This window comes from Vitis riparia, chromosome 18 (assembly GCF_004353265.1).
Source record: "Vitis riparia cultivar Riparia Gloire de Montpellier isolate 1030 chromosome 18, EGFV_Vit.rip_1.0, whole genome shotgun sequence".
NCBI classification, from domain to species: domain Eukaryota; kingdom Viridiplantae; phylum Streptophyta; class Magnoliopsida; order Vitales; family Vitaceae; genus Vitis; species Vitis riparia.
The window spans coordinates 34682855-34698711 of record NC_048448.1 but is presented as its reverse complement, the minus strand read 5'-3'; the positions used below and the strand labels follow the sequence as shown (position 1 = coordinate 34698711).

General features: G+C 31.7%; 1 long non-coding RNA gene across 3 annotated transcripts; it reads left to right on the top strand.

Moving 5' to 3' along the window:
* The first annotated feature begins 5586 nt into the window (after positions 1 to 5586).
* On the top strand, positions 5587 to 12840 carry LOC117906889. 3 transcript variants are annotated; one of them, XR_004649918.1, is made up of 10 exons: positions 5587 to 5843; positions 5993 to 6327; positions 7015 to 7113; positions 7830 to 7994; positions 8351 to 8449; positions 8585 to 8776; positions 9197 to 9452; positions 9570 to 9701; positions 11578 to 11670; positions 12563 to 12840. It is a non-coding gene; the product is annotated as an uncharacterized LOC117906889 (long non-coding RNA). The 3 variants fall into 3 exon arrangements; XR_004649919.1 differs by lacking the exon at positions 9570 to 9701; XR_004649917.1 differs by lacking the exon at positions 8351 to 8449 and having other exon boundaries at positions 8525 to 8776; positions 9570 to 11670.
* Positions 12841 to 15857: the final 3017 nt, after the last annotated feature.

Genomic DNA, 15857 nt, shown 5'->3' with positions numbered 1-15857 from the left:
ATAAATTGGCGTGAATCGACTCGCATCAGAGTAACACATCAAACCGAAAACTTCTGGCTCAGGTACCATTCTCCAGGTGAGAGGTGTGGGTTTCCTCTACTGTACAGTATTGATCCATACATGAATCCCCCCGATGATCCCATTCAGCGCTATCTCGTCTCCTCCTCCTCCTCCTCCAAAAAAGTCAACAGTCGTCCTCAAAGAATCCAATGAGGAGGAGGAATCCACCGGAAGTGAGTGGTCCAATGTTGATGGCTCAGAATCAGACAACTCTGATTACCATACTGCAACTGACTGCTCAGAGGATCACTCTGAATCAGAGAAGCGACCACAGAAACGCTTGAAATGCAGGCATGATGAGGACAGCCCTTGATGACCGGAGAAACAGACGGACAATTGCTTGGTATGCACCCAAATCTTCCCATAACATCATCCCTTGGTGGGTGGTGTGTTTCTCTTCTGCTTTTCCCTCTTAATCTGATTTTTAGTTGTTTAGCTTGTGTAGATGTCTTAAGATGAGTTACAACTGTTTACACCAGGAATTAAAATATCCCCTAACACTGTTTGAAATTAGATTACCCTCACATGAACAAGTGATATTTTCTTGCACACGGTTGCGTATCACTAGAATCATTTGTATATGCGTTGTCAATTACTAAGCACAGATCCCCAGGTCACTCTATGGGTTGATCATCTTCAGTGGCTATGTCAATGCCTCCATATTGATTTAATACTAACTTTGTTTTCATGTGTTGTTTTTGCAGTGGGAGACCTGTTAATATAAGTTGCGAATTGAAGTCAGAATGATCTCCATCCCTATAATGCAAATTGATGAGGGGGATTATTCTAGTGAAGGTGGTGCTCTACAGCTCTAGTGAAGGAGTAGAAGCAGAGGAGAGAAAAGCTCTTGTAGCAGCAACTACTGTTTTTAGATTGCTTTTTTCCTTCATTTCTAGAAATGGGATGACTAGGTAAATTAAAGGACTACTTGATTCCTCAATTCAAACAATTATCACAATTAACTTTTTCCCTTTTTCTTTTTTAATGCATGTCTAAACCTCACCCTGTAATTGTTTTTCTATTTCTTTTTTCAATTTCACATGTTGTTGCTAGTGATGTTTAAGAATGATTGAACCGAGAATTTTGGGATTGTCAAAAAATAAAAAAAGGCTAGAAAAACGTGGCAGTCGGAGGTGGTATTGGATGACCAGACAAAAAGTTGAAATTGAGGTATATTTACCACGCTTGAGTGGCATATTTTTCAAAACCACAAAAGATATTATCAAGAATGGAAGGATTATACATTATATCACAATCTATTATATATTATAAAAAACTAGTAATGTTATGCAACTAAATAATATCTAATACAATGACAAATGTGTTAATTTTTTCTTAATATGGTCATGTAGCTTATTTTATAATCAATTATATTTTATTTAATTTAAAAGATAACTATGGTTAATGATATTAAGTACTAAAATCTTATTAGTCAATTGAAGATATATTTTCTAAATAACCATTCAAGTCGTTGGAACATGAAAGAAACCTATTTAGATTTCATCCTTTCTCTATCCAATATTGATATCCATTAAGAAACATATGTCAAATTAAAGGGGTCAAGAGAGAAAAACCAAGTTTTCTCTAATTTGTTCTTCTGTATAAAGAATTTCTCTTCAAGATCAATCTTATGGATCAAGGTATATTTTTTTATTATTTATTTTAACGGTGAAAAATCACGAAGTTTTAAGATTTGGGAATTAGGGTTATGATTGTTTTGCATAAGTTAAAGAAACCCTAACATATGGTATCAGAGCACATGGTTTACAAACTTGTGATTTTCCTTTGAAGATTATTTTATGTTTCTCTCTTATGGTATCAAATCTTTTAATGAGAAAATTAAATTTGTTGATATTTTTCTTTATGAATTGGTTGTATGTTGTCTTTCGAATAATTGACTATTCAATAATTATTATAGACGTGATTTTTTTATATATTATTATACATTATTATTTATTGTTTTTGAAGTTTGTTTCAAATCCTCCTTTTGATTTCCTAATGCATATTTGTTTATAAAATCCTTAAGAGATTTGATTGATATATAATACACCGATATATTATGTGAATGAGTTTTCCTTTTGTCATAAAACTTTGCTTTATTAGAGATTATATGAATAATTTACCATATGTAGTTTGTAAATAAGCATAACAATTGACTATATATATATATATTATCTATATATAATACACAAATATATTATGTGAATGAGTTTTCCTTTTTTTCATAAAACTTTGCTTTATTAGAGATTATATGAATAATTTACCATATGTAGTTTGTAAATAAGCATAACAATTGAATATATATATATATATATATATATATATATATATATATATAGATATTATCTAATGCTTATTAATATTATACAACTTGAATAGATATTATGAATGGTTTGTTAATCACCAAAGTGATAAAACTCTAAAGCCTTATATCTATTAAATTATATAATATTATCAAATAACTATTATGACTATTTAATTTGATATCTATAGTATGAATAATTTGTTAGTCATTAAAGTGGCCAAATTAGAAAGTTTTCATGGATGTCAAATTAAATAAAATTCAATTCCTCATGATTATATGATGGTATATATGAGATGACATAATGATACGTATATATTTTGTTTTGTCATGACTATATTGAAGTTCATAGATTATAAGATATTAAAGATCACTCATAGGTTGATTAGTTAATTTTATAGTTGTGAACATGAACGTGGTTAATTAATATACTTTATTCGATATATTTAGTATATCAAAATATAGAAAACATGTCAAGTTAGAGTACATATAATTGTCAATTATAAAAAAATAAAAAAATAAATTAAGCATCAAGTATGTTAATTATTGTATATTGTTGAATCACCCAAAGAAGATTATGTTACTTTTAATATTTGAATCTATATTATGTGTTTAAGTTTATGATCCAAAGCATTAATGTATGAGCATTTTATGTATTTTGTAGTATCTTCTCCAATTTCTCTTCATTTGTAATTAATTTTCGTCTGTTTTGAAGTATAATGGACTTAATTTCTTTGAGTAGTGTAAACAAGTTCAATTTCATCTAGGTATTCTGATCATTTGACACTCCTAATTTACAAGTATGTTGTTATCACTCATTCAAGTAGCATAGAACAAAAGTCTTTACATAAGGCTTGAAAAAGATCAAAAAGACCAAATTTTGTATTTATGTAGATGACAATAGCAAATAACATCAAGTCCACAATATTATCGATAAAAGTAGGGTGTAAATACATTGTTTGTTGGTATTTGATTATAGGATATAAAACAATATTCAAGTGTAAGTACTAAATACATAATAATAATAATAATAATAATAATAATAATAATAATAATAATAATAATAATAATAATAATAATAATAATAATAATGTTATAGCTAATGCATCTAACATTTCAAATTTCTTAGCAAAGATTAAAAATATAATTAAAAGTTACTAGAGTTGCATTTTGTATTTTTAGAAACATACAAATTTTAGTTGATTGAATTATTATTATTATTATTATTATTATTATTATTATTATTATTATTTCAAAAATATAGAAAGAATTAAAAAGAATATTTAAAATTTTGGCCATCTTAAAGATTAATAAAATTTTTGAAAAATATTTAGAAAAGGTTATTGTAATTACTTATTACCAATATTTAATATTAAAAAAGATAAAAGGACAATACAATAATAAGGTAACATTGTTTTAAATAGAGTGATATATATATATAGACACACATATGAAACATAACTTGGAGAGTGTTCCTAAATAAAATATAAAAAAATAAGGTGCATGCAGGAGACATTCGGTTGATTTTATACATTGGTTTAACTTGATGATTATAAAATAATAATACTAAAGCAGATAATTTGAAGGATGGAGGGACAAGTGCTTGGAACAACTAAAAGTCTGAAACAAAAGGGGAGGAGCATGGTAGGTGGGAGTAGGTGGCTTCAAAAGCACAAACAACTGAGTGGAGCATCTTTTAATAAACCATTTTTATAGGGTTAAGTGGACAGGGTGCTCACATGCATCATTTGGGAACCTACAAGGCATTTCACCAAAAAAAACAAGCCAGCCTTAGACCATATTATCTCTTTCAGATGGGATTTTGAAAATATTTAGTAATTTAAATCTTGTCATTCTTCAATCGATTATTATCATTGATCATTCTCTTGTTCACATTTCGCAGGCGTACTCTTCAATTATGGCTATTTTCACATTAGCAGTTCACTTTGATAACACAAAGAGCTAACATTTTGTCTCTGAATTTCTTTGCTTTTGTTCATGAAGTTTTTGGAATTATATAAATCAATTGTGAAACTTTCTCTTTCCTGCTGGATAATTTAGACTTGAGAACTCGTATCTCAAACTTCATCTCTCTACTGCTCAGGAATGGCTTCAGCTGCTGCTGCTGCTGCTTCTTCTTCTCAAAGGCACTATGATGTGTTCCTTAGCTTCAGAGGAGAAGACACCCGCAATAACTTCACTGCCCATCTCTATCACGCCTTGTACCAGAAAGGAATCAACACTTTCATGGATGATGACAAGCTTGAGAGAGGCCAAGTCATATCTCCTGCCCTTGTTGCAGCTATCGAAAACGTGGAGTTTTTGATAGTTATTTTCTCGAAAAATTATGCATCCTCTAGATGGTGTTTAGAGGAGTTGGTGAAAATAGTAGAGTGCATGACCAATTTTCTACAATGTGGATCCCTCGGATGTGAGAAGACAGAGGGGTACATTTGGAGAAGCATTGGCTAAACATGAAGAGAACTCAGAGAACATGGAAAGGGTGCAGAATTGGAAGGATGCTCTCACTCAAGTTGCAAATTTATCCGGTTGGGATTCAAGAAATAAGTGATTTTCTAAAGCCTTTTTCACTCTTATTTTTATTCTTTGATTTTTAACATTGCCAATTTAAATGCTCTTGCTAATTCATCTATTACTTTTTACAACATAGTGGATAAAAGAATATTGCATATGTTACATGATTGAAGGACCAAGTACATAGAATTTAGAACTTTTTTAATACACTTCTTTAAGGGTAGATTTAAGACTGACTACGTCTTCACACATCTCTTATTTCCTTTATTTTTATTATCCTTTTATGAATAATTAGACTTATTATGTGTTTATGCTTCAAATATGGCAGGAATGAGCCTCTACTAATCAAGGAAATCATTACAGATATTTTGAATAAATTGTTAAGTACATCCATTAGTGAGACTGAAAATCTGGTTGGAATAGATGCTCGCATGCACTACTACAAAAAATGAAATCAATGGCGTTTTATTTCTTGGCGCTTTTAAAAAGCGTCATTGCTTATTAATAAAAATGACTTTTCTTGGCGCTTACATTCCCTTGACACTTTGTAGGTAGAAACAATGGCGCTTTTAAACAATGACGCTTTTAGAAGGGTCATTGTAAGATGAAATTTAAATAATGGCACTCTTAGAAGCGTCATTCAACGAGTAGCTTAACCTTGGTGCTTTATAAGAGCGTCATCTTTTATTTCCCCTTATAAGTACACATAATCCCGCAATCTCCACTTTAACCTCATAGTTCTTTCACTCGATGCGCAATACTCACACTCACCTCCAACAAATCAACAAGTGTTCGTTCTAAAGCCAGATGATTTCTGTCAACACCCACGAGTTGCCAAAACACTCCTAGCAGTATTGGGTTTCCAACATTCTCTTATTGAGAGAGATTTCAAAAAATCGTGATGTTGAAACCCAGCCCTAATGGACATTTGTTGTGCATAACCATGGTATATCTTTTTATCTCCCTTGAAATTAGTTTTTGTACTATTTTCATGATGGCCTTTGATTCTCTTATACCATTTTAGGGATTCAATTTCTTTTATTTTAGGGCTTTAATTTCTTCCTTACACCATTCTTACAGATTTCAATTTCTCAGTTGGAATTACCTATTGCAGAGTGTACTCACCATTCCATTGTGAAAGTGCATTCAAATTTTTGGTAGACCCGTGCCTTTGGGCCCCATTCCCGCTATCTACAGCCTCTCCATGGCCTTGATTTCAACCGTCATATTCACCGGGACGTTTTTCTCCGTCGTCGCTGAGATCCGGGACACCCGGTGGTTCTAGCGGAGGTCCAAGACCCCATTACAAGGGTTGTTATGCTTCCTTCTGGGGACACAACCATCGGGGCAAGCCTTTTTCTGGTCATACGCCTACTACCTCTGTCACTTCCTCCACATGCTCCGCACATACTTCACCATATTAGGACATTGTAAGCTAGGTTTACTAACATTTTCAAGAACTTAATGCTGTTATGCATGTTATTTATGTGGCTTGAATTCTCACAGTCATTCCAATTAGTAGAAATCGTGTTGGCCACCCTAGTGTACTCTGTTGTATACGGCTACAAGTTCTGGGCTGCAATCGGGCTACCCAGTACATGCTTCCAATTTGTGTTGAGTTGCCAGATAGTTTTATTGGGCTCTAATGTCCTCTGCCATGTGGGGGCCCTTTTACTTCACTTGAGGAAATGTGGCTGTAATGGAATTGGGGCCTGGATCTTCAATAAAACTTCCTTAAAGGAATTGTTGGATATTTGGTAGAAGTACATTTAACAAGTCACCTTTGTTCTTTAAGTCCAATGAGAATGTGATGGACTCTGTTTCTACTAATATTGCAGTTTAAAAGGCTGCTCAAATTTCAATATAGAACGTTGATGGTGATAGAAGAGCATCTTTCCTTTGAAATGCTCTCTAGCTGCTTAGAAAATCAGTTCATGTTGTTGCTCTAATTCAAGCTGTTTGGCAATAGAGGAAGGGGAAACTAGGCTCTAGATCTTTGGTCCAAACAGACTGGATGAGAAAAAGGATAATTCTTTATGTTGTTGAGTAGTGCCCTAGTTTTATTTTATTAATAATGATGGAAAAACTGATATGGTAAGAACAATTTTTCAAAACAGGAAAACAAGTTGCTTAAATTTTTGGGCTTTATGTGGAATCCTCTATCATGAGTGATGGAAGTTGCTGCTATCATGGCCACTACTATGGAAAATGGAGGGGTAATCATTTTCCTTTTTCATTTTTCCCTTGCTTTCAAACTTTTTTTTTCTTCTAATTTTTGGTGTGTGTGTGTGTGTGTGTGTTTTTTATTTCTTCTAGATTTTGAGAATTTTAGTTGTAAAGCTAATTTTTTTTGCTTATTTTATGATTTCAGTTCCATAGTGCATCCACTAGTAGATACTACCATTTTTTTTTAACTTTATTTTTGTTCCACCATCCATGTAGAAATGCTAAAACACCCTTTAAGAAACTCTAACTTAGCTAGAAAATTGACAATTATATATCTGTTATAGATACTCTATCAAATTGAATTTTAGCTTTAGAGGTGGTTGATAAATTGACAATTTATCTCCAAATGTATGAAAATTTTCACCTAAAAAATCAACACATACTCATTCACTATTATTGCTTTTCATATTAGCTGTATAGATTCTTTCTCCTCTTTCTAGTGATTTCACATTTATCGTTTCTGGACCTTTTTGCTATGTTATCCTAAAAGGTTTAGTTGTTAGCATAGAACTTCCTTGAATTTTCACGCCTAAGGTTGTGACTTTTATGATTATCTTATTAGTTTTGTGATTTTTCCAATAAAAATTATTTTTTTCTTTTACTTATTTATTTATCTATTTATTTGGATGGGGTGGGTGGAGAATAATGAATGGTTTTTATGAATGATTTACCTTTTTATTTTACTGTCTATTTTTTGGTTTTTAAGGGAATTATGAGCATGCCAGATTTGGCTGTTCAAGCACTGGCCTTAACCATTCGCCATTTGAAACAATTTGGTTTGGAAAGAATTCTGTGTATGGGAGCTTCGTTTTGGCCCTTTTCAAGCAACATGGAGATGACCCTTTTGGCGAATGCACTTCAACAATTAGAGGTAATTGACACTGTTAATATGTATTTCTGAAATGTTATTAGTTGGACATTTTTTAAGCTCACTAGTTACATTTTAAGTTCTATACTATTCTACATTTACTGTGAATGACATAAGTAATGTGTTTGGGTTTGTGAATATAACCATATCTATTTCTGGGCATCAACTTGAACCAATGGATGATGACTAGTGAAAAAAAATTCAGCATAGATTATCAAATTTTGTGTTTTGAAGCTTAGGACATTTTCACACTTATTCCATGTAATTAAAAAGGTGATTTGAATTGATATTTTGCTCTTTAACACATTTCAAAATTTTGTTCTTGTTTTGACACTAACCAAATGGTTAAATGCTTTTAGGTATTAAATAATCACTCTGATGGATCTAAGTCTGGCTCCTTGTTGCATACCATGAACCACACTCTTACCATATTTGGTTCGAGATTTCTTAGGCACTGGGTATAAGATATTGCTCTTGCAATTTTGGTCTTCATTTTCGTGAATTTGATTTTTGAGTTATACTGCATGGCACAGGTATCTCACCTTTTATGAGATAGAAACATGAAATCTGCTCGTCTTGATGCTGTTTCTAAGATTGTGATGTCCATGGGTTCTTGCAAAGCATCGCAAAATTTTGGTGGGATTGATGAGGGAGACTCTGATATCACATATGTACAACCTGAGGTTAATTATTTGTTTTCTTCAGTTTTAACAACTTTAGGAAGGTCACCAGATATTCAACGTGGACTAACAAGAATTTTCCACCGAACAGCCACTGCATCTGAGGTAAATAAATGCCTTATTCTGGTGTTTGACTTTCTTATCTGTATATAATTAACACTTGGTTCTTAGAAGGTCTTATTTATAGTGATCCTTACTATGTAGGTTTTCTTGGTGTTATCTTACTTAACAGACTTGAAATCCACACTGAAATGATAAGGTCATTATGACTGACTGAATTAGTCATGGTCTGTTTGCTGTATGAGGAAGCTATTGATCATCAAAACAACTTTTAGAGTAACCTAGAATTCTTGGATCCACCTCCACCTTAGAGTTATAATTCTTAAATAGTTGAATTCTTATTATTTTTAAATAAGTTGCTCCTAAAATGCCTCTTAGCTGCAACATTCTGGAGCCATTTGTACAAAATTACATTTCTTGACAGCACATTTATTACTACATGTTGACAATGATTGGATGGTACAGTTCATTTCAGTCACGCAAGCTATTTTATTTGCTGGGGAAACAACTTCAGCGACTTCACATTGAAGAGAAAGATGTTGATGAGAAGGGGCAATCAAGGAGTGTGCACTCTGTTTTGTGAAGAAAGTTGATTTTGACAGCTTCATCATCTGGTATAATTGGGAATGCTGCAAAACTATTGTCCAACTTAAACAAAGAAACAGCTGATAAAGGGGATTTACCTAACTTATTCATTATTTCAAGTGGTCAATTCCCAGAGGTTTGTATGAAATGTTCATCTTCTCAATTTGTGTTCCATATTGTGAATGTGATGCTTTACTGTCTTCATATATTTTCTAGTCTCGGTTTTGTACTTCAACACCTCATTTATGCACAGGTTGCTAAAGTAAGGTTATTGGTTCAATCAGTAAAGGAGAAATTGGATTTATTAATTGGATTGTATCGGAAGCAGCTTCGAATGAACAATTTGGAATTCATGAGTGTTTATGGGACCACACATTTGATAGAGGTAGTTCAGCGAAACAAATTTTGCGAGAACTTATATATGTACCTCGCCAGATAACAAAGTATTCTAATAATTTTAATGCTATTTGATCTGCTAGATATTAGTCATTTTTTTCCTTTGATTTACAATTTTAAGCCTCTTGTCTTTTAGCCCTTGCTTTATCAGATTTATTTGAAGTTAACAATTGTTTGAGTATTGAGTAGGAAGCATTTTAGTTTTGTCCTGTAGAAGCTTAATGTGGGAAAACTGAAGGACTGATTTTCAGTCATTCTCTTTCCTTTTTTTATTTACCATTCCTTTTTACTCCTGGTTAATAATTGCGAATTTTTTTTGGGTGTATTTAATAACCTATTAGGATTTAGAATGTACCCTCCATATAGTGCATCCTAACTGCACACATATTTTTGTCAAAGTAGGTTTTGGATTATGTTAATGCCCTAATTTTCATGAAATTGTTGGCGGCTTTCTAATTGAGATTCAGCATTAACCACTTGAAATGGTTTCATACTGTGTGTGCACACATGTGCATATTGGTACAATGAATATTTCATTATTACTGGGCTTAGGTCTTCCTTGATCTTCATGTTGGCAATTACACTCTGCCTCAGTGCTTCCTTGATGTTTATTTATTTCCCTGAGGAGCCTTCAGGTACTATTATTCCATTCCCATCTCATTTCCTTATTGTGCATAGTGTTATTCATCATGAATGGGTTTTAGATATTACTTTCTCAAACTGCAGAAACATAATAATTAACCACTTTGGACTTCATTCATTTACAAGAAATAACATTTAGTTTTCTTTTGCTGTTTGATTTTTCGTTAATTTTCATGAGACTTGAAAAGTTATGAAGGGGTCTCATCTTAAGGTTTCTTATATAGAAAATCATACAGTTTGATTCCTATTACTCGTTCTATTTGTTTAATTACTCAGTGTGGGGATTTTTCTAGATACTTACATGACTAGTCCTAAGAGGGTTTGCTTTGATATACTTTTATTCATTTCATTTAGATCACTTCTTTTGAGGTTTCATAAGGGTTTATGTCTCCGAGTTTGCATTTTCTTGGTCAGGAGTGAATTAAAGTATTCAATTTATTTCTGGGTAAGTTTTCTTAGATAGCACATAATAAAAAGTCTATCCAATTCTACTCAACTCAACTCAAACTTATGTAGTCACATCTTATGAGGCCTTAATTTGAAATCCAAGGCTTAAAATTATGATATATTTTTTTTCTCTTAGTAATTGAGTGAGTTTTTAAATTCAGTTTCTCTTAGAAATCAAAATTTTGAAACAAATTTTCCCAAGTCCCATATTTGAAGAATTTCAAGACTCAAAATTTGTAGTCCTTCCCACAATTTTATAAGCAATTGATCGAAAAGAGCTTTGTTGAAATTTGGATCCTTAGTGAAACTTTTTTTTTTTTTGTTTCTTGTTAAAGCAATACCCTAGTACAGGTTCCTTTTTTGGTATTCTGGAAGGATGAACTACAACAGACTAAACATCAATATCTACTACATTGATTAGTTGTTTGCACATTCAATTTTTTCTATTATCTTTTAAAAAATTAGGCTTTCTACTAATGTTTAATTTCATTTAGTACCAGTCTTAAGCTTGACAAAAATCAATTAGTCATACAGAAAATTCATCCTATAAATTACATGTTACATCTACTCAAACAATCTACAAGGTATACATGATTTTTTTAAATAATTATCATTTTCTTAGATTTTTCTTTCTTCTACATTGTCTTATTTTTGCAATTGTGTTCCTCTCTAAGAATTCTGTATTGTACATCCATTTTTTGCAAAATGAATTATTTGTTTCTAATTAAAGGAAAATGTGGTAAAAAGCTAATTTCTTATTTGACATTTTTCCATAGGTATCAATACCTTCATATATTCCATTTTGGGGAGATGTGATAGTAAAGAAGTAGGTACCTATGTCTCCAGTGATTGATATTATCATCAAAAAGGTATGTTAACACTTATAAGATGTCTTGCTTCTTTTAACTTATTTTTTTGGGTGAATGTGCCTATCTACCAAGTTCTGTCATTCTTCTATGCACTAAATATTGTGTGTGAATGCACTTGCATGACATAACAAAGGATATCAATGGAAGTGTACCACTAAAAAAGATATCATTCTTCTGTTTTTCCTTTTTTCCATTTGACCAATAAAAAAAGATGAGTGATGATTGAATGAAAAAATTAATTTACTTCTATTAGAAAGCAGCCTATAAAAAAGTTGATGAAAAAAATGTCATGTCTAGAGTCTAACCTATCATGATTTCAGGATTTGAAAATTTTTAAGAAAATATAACATGAAAATTAATGATAACCCCCCTCCCCCCCTTATTTATAGTTTTTGAATCTCTAGAGAAGCCACCCACCTAGTCTTGTATTCCTTTGGTATTTCCTTTGTATGTTTGAATTTTTTATGTTCACAGCTTTGCTTGAGGAACATTTATTTTGGTTAGTTATTTATATTATGTTTCATTTATCCTTTTGTTGTTTTGGTGTACCGTGATTCATTAATTTTTAACTTTTTGATGTTATATCATATTTGGAAATATGTTACTCTTGAAGATTTTACTTTATTTTATTTACTAAGGAATCACTATTTTATTATAAAGTTTTTCTACTTAATTAGTGAACAACATTTAATCCTCAAGTGATAAGCTCTAACTATTTTTTTCTAACTCATTTATTTTTCTAAAAATTTTCTCATTTCATTTTATATTAGTTCTAGTTTTTTTTTTTTTTTTTTCCTTTCAAATTTTTATGAAAGTTATTGTTTCAATTGTATTTATTGATTGTTGCATGTATAATTTATGAGTTTTTAATTCTTCCTATATTTGTTTATAGGATGCAAAGGAAACTGGTTTGCCAAAAGAAGATAACCCAATTTATTAAAGGAGGTGATGTCGATCGAAAACCACCATGAAGATTGCATCATTAGTCATTTGAAGGTTGAACAAAATTTTTTTGTAGAATATAAATCTTAATAATTGTTGCAGTAATATTTGTACTCTTGTTGAAAGAATTAGAAATTGTTGTTTGAAATATTTTGATGTAATTAACAAATTTGTATGCAATTATTGTATATAAGTAGCTACATTAATGGTTTGAACTAGGTTATTATATATCAATATTTGAAGATATCTTTATTAGTAATATTCAATTTGATTTTGAGTTTTTCTTTTCTTTTTATTTAATTATATATGAAATCATTATTTTAACAACAAAATATAAATATAATTTTTAATATGAAATGATCAAAGATGACACTTCTATAAGTGTCATAGTTAACATAAATCAAATATGACACTTTTGAACGTGTCATTGATCAATTTTATTAAAGATGACACTCCAATAAGTATCAAGATTACTAATTTTGTAAAACTTATTTCACTAGAATATGTTTAAAGATGACACTTTTTATGAGTGTCGTTATTAACATTATTCAAAGATGACGTTTCTTTAAGCGTCATTAAAAGCATTTATCAAAGATGGCGCTTCCTAGAAGCGTCATTGTTGGCTAACACATATAATGACAGAGCCGAAGAGGACGCTTTAGAGAAGCGTCATCTTTTGCCTTTCTTGACGCATAAAAAGCGTCATTATTTCTCATTTTTCTTGTAGTGATGCAAGAAATAGATATGTGATTATGTTTGGGGTCTAATGATTTTTTGGTGGTAGAAATTTGGGGCATGGGCGGAATAGGGAAAATAACTCTTGCTAGAGCTTATAGAAAAATCACTTGTCAATTTGAAGCATGTTGTTTTTTTTTTTAATGTTGGTCACCGTTTTTAGTTATTACTATTGGTCATTCTCTTGTGTTCAGATTTCTCACAGTAGCATTCTTCAATTATAGCTCCTTTTCCATTTCTGCTTTGCAATTAAGAACATTTAGCTTTATCATTCACTTATTGTTAGCTGTACTTTGTACAGCTAACATTTTGCTTCAGAATTTCTTTTGTTTTGTTCATGGAGTTTTTGGAATTATATAAATCAATTATGAGCCTACATATTAATATTAATTGTATATGTGTGCTATCTATTATTAGCATATTAAAAATATCAATTAAATTAATTAATTTATTAGACTTATAAGGCATCTTTAAATGGAACGTATTGCTATTCTCCTCACATCCCATCGTTGAGTGAAATTTAAGTAACTCCATTATTTCACTCCAATAGATATAGGTATGCTTTCTTATTAATTTTCTTGATGATTCATTCTTCCTTATTATTTAGATTTTTTAAATTATTTATTTAATTACGACATAAATGAAATATTATTGAGTAGTCTACTTCCCTTCGAATGATGAATCCCCTTAAACTTAAATTAAAAATTAAAGGAGTACCGTAGAATTCATAAGGGATTTACTTGTCTATGTATCGTTTCATTCGATCTTTTTAGGTCCTGACTTCGTCTCGACAGTTATGCCACGATGCCCTTAAAACCTATATGCGATGGATAGACTCCTGTAACCATGACATATTTGTTTACTTGAACATATTTAGCATGAGATTCTTGTACAGTGAATAAAGGTTTTATCATTTATCAATTTTCTAATAATTAGCGTGCAATAAAGTTCTTGGGCGTGTCTTCTCTAAAGTTGAGGAAGACATCATGCTTGCGTTGAGAAGAAGAAAAAGTTGCAGTATCCATTATGGAGAAGTAGAAAGATGAAGAGATTTGAGTTACCACTCCAAATTACCTCTAGAGAAAAGTGCTTCTATTGATTAATATAATTTTGAAAAGGAGAACAAGAAGCAAAAGATCGAACCTGCGGATCTAAGAATTACAGATGTTGGTGAGAAATCCAAGCCATGCCTCACTTCCACTAAATGAGAGATTGGAGTGGACTTGCTGAAGACTTGTACTACAGCATAAAGTAAATAAAGGGGTCCATTTCTTCTGCAAATTGGTCCTGGAAGCGTGTTAGAGGACAAATGAAAGAAAATGTGATGGAAGAAGCAAGACAAGACACTGTAAAGATAGTCATGTGATGTGTGAAAAGGAGAAAAATAATAAAGAACATGCACACAATCAAATGCACAGTGAAAAAAACTCACTTCATTTGCTCTACTGCTGATGAGGAGAGCACACTGCAACGGGCCGCTCCAATAATGAGATGCGGCCAAAGTAATGCTCGGAATGCAAGCATTATTAGGACAACCCTTGATGAGGAGGAACCTAGAGAAATGCTTGATATGCACCCAAATCTTCTCATAACATCTCTTGGTGGGTTGTGTCTCTTTTCTTTCTTAATTTGATTTTGAGTTGTTTAGCTTGTGTAGATGTCTTAATTTAGATGACTTACAAATTTTTAAACAAGGAATTGAAATATCCAATGACACAGTTGGCTATTAGATTGCCCTAGGATTACTTCAATTTCATGCTTAACCACCTTACAATACTACATTTACTCACTTCCATCAACTGTCGAACCAAAATATACAATTGAGTCATTTTCAAGCCCATTTATATTTATGCAGTCCGATCATAACTGATACACATTTGAGTGTGGTTTGGATTTGTTTTCCTTGTTTTTTATTTTTTAAAAACACAAAGTAGCAGTAACTCAACTCTTATAGAACATACATGAATAAATCATCTTCATATATTCTTAAAACCTACCATGAAACTAAGACAGAAGATTCTGTTTTTTAAAATTAAAAATAATTATAGCACTATGAGAAAATGAGGAGATAGTCACACAACTTTAGTGAGGGTTAGCAAAATTCATGACCAAAAGGTGTGTATAGTTGTGTTTAGAGGGGTGTGTATAGTTGTGTTTAAGAGAGGTCTGCCTCTACTAGTCATGATCGTACCAAATTCAAGTGGGTAAATTTCCTAGGGTTCAGGGCTGTAGTTAGAGTGCTATAATGTCCACAACAATAGAATGGTTATGGACATGGTATTTCATGGGCAGTGGAAATAGGCCCAATATGCCAACAGTGGGCCAAGCAGTAGAGATTGGGTCTGCATATAAACTCAATTCTTTGCAATCCTCTCTCTTTCATATCCATTTTTTTTTTGCAAATATATATATTTTTTTGATAGGTAAACCATACAAAGATATATTAGAAAAAGGGTGCTTGAAAGGCAACCCAGAGCATACAAGGAGTATACAAGCGTCACCTAAAAAAA